This window comes from Somniosus microcephalus, chromosome 16, assembly GCF_052327205.1.
Source record: "Somniosus microcephalus isolate GS21.2 chromosome 16, FLI_Smic_1.0, whole genome shotgun sequence".
Taxonomy (NCBI): domain Eukaryota; kingdom Metazoa; phylum Chordata; class Chondrichthyes; order Squaliformes; family Somniosidae; genus Somniosus; species Somniosus microcephalus.
The window spans coordinates 56,917,651-56,923,650 of record NC_141002.1 but is presented as its reverse complement, the minus strand read 5'-3'; the positions used below and the strand labels follow the sequence as shown (position 1 = coordinate 56,923,650).

Genomic DNA, 6,000 nt, shown 5'->3' with positions numbered 1-6,000 from the left:
TCAAGTCCTATACTAGAGACTTGAGTACATAATTAAGGCTGACAGTTCAATGCAGTACTAAGGGAGTGCTATAATGTCAGAGGTGCTGTCTTTCAAGTGAAATGTTAAATTGAGGCCCTCTTGAGCATCCCTGATTATAATCGCAAAACCATCGGTGGCCGTGCCTTCAGCTGTCTCGGCCCTAAGCTCTGGAACTCCCTCCCTAAACCTCTCCGCCTCTCTTTCTTCCTTTAAGACGCTCTTTAAAACCTACCTCATTGACCAAGCTTTTGGTCATCTGCCCTAATTTCTTATGTGGCTCGGTGTCAATTTTTTGTTTTATAACTCTTCTGTGAAGCGCCTTAGGACGTTTTACTACATTAAAGGTGCTATATAAATAGAAGTTGTTGTTGTTGTTGAGGCTTTGTCTGCCTTCTCAGTTGGATGTAAAATATCCCACGGCAGTATTTGAAGACGAGCAGGAGAGTTCTGATGGCCATCATTCATCCCTGAACCAACATCATTAAAAAAAATAGATTATCTGGTTATTAACCTCAGTGCTGTTTCTCTGGGACCTTGCTATGCATACATCAGCTGCTGTGTTTCCCTACATTATTCTTTAAAAATATTTAGTTGGCTGTAAAGCACTTTGTAAAGTTATATTTCAGCTTCTACCTCAATCCTATGTGTATGTCCCAATCTTTATTTCACTCTGTGTAAAATGATTAAAAAGTGAAGGATAATCAGTGCATTTTACTTACTGGTTTGCTGTCTGTGAGAATTCTTCAATGTGATTGGCTGCTTAGCCAGCTTAGTGACATCACTGTTGCTGGGTGCTGGAGAACCCCGAGACTTGGCATCAGATTCAAATTAACATTGGGAGTGGTGAAAGCGATGCTACAAAGATCACTAGATCTTTGTGGGCAGCTTTCTTCGAGGTCAGCAGCGAGCGTCATAACTTCGTTGTTGACCACAAAATCCAGGCCATAGTATAACAACCAGAATGTTAACACATGTTGATTATAAAGCATGCAACTGAATATCACAACCAGCTTTTTATTTTGTTTTTCTTAGCAAAGTAAGTGTAAACTGAGATTCTTGTATTATTTGTGCACTAACAGTACTATTTATAGTATTGTTTGCAAAGAACTGCGTGGTTGCATCATACTTTAAGAAAGAAGAGCTGTGCATGGTTATTGAAATACCAAAATAGTGTGCTGGAAACTGGAGAGATGCATTTTGTTGAACAGGAATCTAACAGTAAGTGTAAAAAAGTTAACATTTATGTATATTTGGTGTGTAGAATGCTTGACACATAAACATAGAGGGCGCTCAATCCAAAGCATACATGATATATGGACAGTTATAAAGGTGCTATGTATTGGTGTAAGAGTATAAATTTAGCAGTTATTTTCTATGTTATTATATAATTATTTCCAATTTTAATCTACAACATATTTTATTTCATGTGAGGTCATTTCCAAAGGTTTACTTTATTATTCCCAATCCTCTAATCGTATGAAGAACTTGCTTTCAGGCACCCCAGTTGCCAAGGGTTGCGTAAGTTCAGAAACAAACGTCCATGCAAAGAGAAAAGCATGACTAATCGCGAAAGATGGCAAACTCATGAATTCACGTATTGACTCAAGGGAGGAGCTGATGAATCTTTAAAACTAAGTTAACTCTTTCATTTGTTAAAATAAATTCTGAGAATATGTGGAGCTCAGTCCAAACATCCTATGAATCCTGCAAACTAATTCTAGGCAGAAGTTAAAAAAAACTCTTTTAAAAGAATGTTTCCAGTCCAACTCCACCAATCAATTATAGTGCTGAGCTCTTTTGTATGCTCACCACTTCAAACATGCAGTGCTTACAGTTGTGCATTTTGATATAAAGATTTAGAATTACTTTATTTTGGGAGAAAACAAAAAAGTAGAACTTGTGCACTAAATGTCCATCTCTGGGGATCGTCAATAATTATGTTCATTCAACAGAGCCTAGTTTAACACATGCTGGTGATCACACAGCAGTTTCAGATTAGTGGAGTTAAAGACCCTGTGATTCATTAAGGCAGTGAAGTCTGAAGGAACCCACAGGGCAATGTGAGTGCAGCCAGTGACACTCTGGACTTGATGGAAGTCTGCAATCTGTGCAAACCCCAGAGCCCTATCCTGCTGCTGTCCATGTGGAAAGTGATGAAAGTGCATGGTATCAGTCACCTGCTTAATGCAAACACGAACTGCAGACTGACTGATGTTACTGATATGCACTGTGAAAGCTTGGAAAGAGCTGGAGGCTAAGAAGGTGAGGGCTGCAGTGACCTTGACTGCAACAGACAATGCTGTTCTAGCTGTGGCAGTTGTTGCAGGTCTTGTTGCAAGAGGTGACTCAAGTCCATCACAGCCTCCCCAGAGAAACAACGCCTCCTTATGCACAACTTCTCGGAGAGTTATGGGTATGTTGTCCTCAGCTTATAAATTCTTTTGGGAGGATAATGATTCCTGTGACATGCTGCCTTCTATTTGCTATCCCTCCAGCTGCAGCTGTTTGCTCCTTCTGCCTGCTCCTGCTCATCGCCCACCTCCTCCTGCTCATCGCCCACCTTCTCCTGTTCATCGGCCACTTTCTCCTGTTCATCGCCCACCTCCTCCTGCTCATCGCCCTCCTCCCCCTGCTCATCGCCCACCTCCCCCTGCTCATCGCCCACCTCCCCCTGCTCATCGCCCACCTCCCCCTGCTCATCGCCCACCTCCCCCTGCTCATCGCCCACCTCCCCCTGCTCATCGCCCACCTCCCCCTGCTCATCGCCCACCTCCCCCTGCTCATCGCCCACCTCCCCCTGCTCATCGCCCACCTCCCCCTGCTCATCGCCCACCTCCCCCTGCTCATCGCCCACCTCCCCCTGCTCATCGCCCACCTCCCCCTGCTCATCGCCCTCCTCCCCCTGCTCATCGCCCACCTCCCCCTGCTCATCGCCCACCTCCCCCTGCTCATCGCCCACCTCCCCCTGCTCATCGCCCACCTCCCCCTGCTCATCGCCCACCTCCCCCTGCTCATCGCCCACCTCCCCCTGCTCATCGCCCACCTCCCCCTGCTCATCGCCCACCTCCCCCTGCTCATCGCCCACCTCCCCCTGCTCATCGCCCACCTCCCCCTGCTCATCGCCCACCTCCCCCTGCTCATCGCCCACCTCCCCCTGCTCATCGCCCACCTCCCCCTGCTCATCGCCCACCTCCCCCTGCTCATCGCCCACCTCCCCCTGCTCATCGCCCACCTCCCCCTGCTCATCGCCCACCTCCCCCTGCTCATCGCCCCCTTCCTCCTGCTCATCGCCCTCGTCCTGCTCATCGCCCTCCTCCTCCTGCTCATCGCCCTCCTCCTCCTGCTCACCGCCCACCTCCTCCTGCTCACCGCCCACCTCCTCCTGCTCACCGCCCACCTCCTCCTGTTCACCGCCCTCCTCCTCCTGTTCATCGCCCTCCTCCTGCTCATCGCCCTCCTCCTCCTGTTCATCGCCCTCCTCCTCCTGTTCATCGCCCTCCTCCTGCTCATCGCCCTCCTCCTCCTGCTGATCGCCCTCCTCCTCCTGCTCACCGCCCACCTCCTCCTGCTCACCGCCCACCTCCTCCTGCTCACCGCCCACCTCCTCCTGTTCACCGCCCTCCTCCTCCTGTTCATCGCCCTCCTCCTGCTCATCGCCCTCCTCCTCCTGTTCATCGCCCTCCTCCTCCTTTTCATCGCCCTCCTCCTGCTCATCGCCCTCCTCCTCCTGCTCATCGCCCTCCTCCTCCTGCTCATCGCCCACCTCCTCCTGCTCATCGCCCACCTCCTGCTCACCGCCCACCTCCTCCTGCTCACCGCCCACCTCCTCCTGCTCACCGCCCTCCTCCTCCTGCTCACCGCCCTCCTCCTCCTGCTCACCGCCCACCTCCTCCTGCTCACCGCCCACCTCCTCCTGCTCACCGCCCACCTCCTCCTGTTCACCGCCCTCCTCCTCCTGTTCATCGCCCTCCTCCTGCTCATCGCCCTCCTCCTCCTGTTCATCGCCCTCCTCCTCCTGTTCATCGCCCTCCTCCTCCTGTTCATCGCCCTCCTCCTGCTCATCGCCCTCCTCCTCCTGCTCATCGCCCTCCTCCTCCTGCTCATCGCCCTCCTCCTCCTGCTCATCGCCCACCTCCTCCTGCTCACCGCCCACCTCCCCCTGCTCACCGCCCACCTCCCCCTGCTCACCGCCCACCTCCCCCTGCTCACCGCCCACCTCCCCCTGCTCACCGCCCACCTCCCCCTGCTCACCTCCCACCTCCCCCTGCTCACCGCCCACCTCCCCCTGCTCACCGCCCTCCTCCCCCTGCTCACCGCCCACCTCCCCCTGCTCACCGCCCACCTCCCCCTGCTCACCGCCCTCCTCCCCCTGCTCACCGCCCTCCTCCCCCTGCTCACCGCCCACCTCCCCCTGCTCACCGCCCTCCTCCCCCTGCTCACCGCCCTCCTCCCCCTGCTCACCGCCCTCCTCCCCCTGCTCACCGCCCACCTCCCCCTGCTCACCGCCCACCTCCCCCTGCTCACCGCCCACCTCCCCCTGCTCACCGCCCACCTCCCCCTGCTCACCGCCCACCTCCCCCTGCTCACCGCCCACCTCCCCCTGCTCACCGCCCACCTCCCCCTGCTCATCGCCCACCTCCCCCTGCTCATCGCCCACCTCCCCCTGCTCATCGCCCACCTCCCCCTGCTCATCGCCCACCTCCCCCTGCTCACCGCCCACCTCCCCCTGCTCACCGCCCACCTCCCCCTGCTCATCGCCCACCTCCCCCTGCTCATCGCCCACCTCCCCCTGCTCATCGCCCACCTCCCCCTGCTCATCGCCCACCTCCCCCTGCTCATCGCCCACCTCCCCCTGCTCATCGCCCACCTCCCCCTGCTCATCGCCCCCTTCCCCCTGCTCATCGCCCCCTTCCCCCTGCTCATCGCCCCCTTCCCCCTGCTCATCGCCCCCTTCCCCCTGCTCATCGCCCCCTTCCTCCTGCTCATCGCCCTCCTCCTGCTCACCGCCCACCTCCTCCTGCTCACCGCCCACCTCCTGCTCACCGCCCACCTCCTCCTGCTCACCGCCCACCTCCTCCTGTTCACCGCCCTCCTCCTCCTGTTCATCGCCCTCCTCCTGCTCATCGCCCTCCTCCTCCTGTTCATCGCCCTCCTCCCCCTGCTCATCGCCCACCTCCCCCTGCTCATCGCCCACCTCCTCCTGTTCATCGCCCTCCTCCTCCTGTTCATCGCCCTCCTCCTGCTCATCGCCCTCCTCCTCCTGTTCATCGCCCTCCTCCTCCTGTTCATCGCCCTCCTCCTGCTCATCGCCCTCCTCCTCCTGCTGATCGCCCTCCTCCTCCTGCTCACCGCCCACCTCCTCCTGCTCACCGCCCACCTCCTCCTGCTCACCGCCCACCTCCTCCTGTTCACCGCCCTCCTCCTCCTGTTCATCGCCCTCCTCCTGCTCATCGCCCTCCTCCTCCTGTTCATCGCCCTCCTCCTCCTTTTCATCGCCCTCCTCCTGCTCATCGCCCTCCTCCTCCTGCTCATCGCCCTCCTCCTCCTGCTCATCACCCACCTCCTCCTGCTCATCGCCCACCTCCTGCTCACCGCCCACCTCCTCCTGCTCACCGCCCACCTCCTCCTGCTCACCGCCCTCCTCCTCCTGCTCACCGCCCTCCTCCTCCTGCTCACCGCCCACCTCCTCCTGCTCACCGCCCACCTCCTCCTGCTCACCGCCCACCTCCTCCTGTTCACCGCCCTCCTCCTCCTGTTCATCGCCCTCCTCCTGCTCATCGCCCTCCTCCTCCTGTTCATCGCCCTCCTCCTCCTGTTCATCGCCCTCCTCCTGCTCATCGCCCTCCTCCTCCTGCTCATCGCCCTCCTCCTCCTGCTCATCGCCCTCCTCCTCCTGCTCATCGCCCACCTCCTCCTGCTCACCGCCCACCTCCTCCTGCTCACCGCCCACCTCCCCCTGCTCACCGCCCACCTCCCCCT

At 56.9% G+C, this 6,000-nt stretch overlaps 1 protein-coding gene across 1 annotated transcript in view; it reads left to right on the top strand.

Moving 5' to 3' along the window:
* The first annotated feature begins 875 nt into the window (after nucleotides 1-875).
* The window catches only part of LOC147106200 (potassium voltage-gated channel subfamily KQT member 1-like), a 793,335-nt gene continuing 788,210 nt past the window's right edge, over nucleotides 876-6,000 (top strand). Inside the window, exon 1 of the mRNA XM_086009092.1 lies at nucleotides 876-1,239. The gene's annotated coding sequence lies outside the window, so the exon portion shown is untranslated. The remainder of the gene's footprint in view (nucleotides 1,240-6,000) is intronic.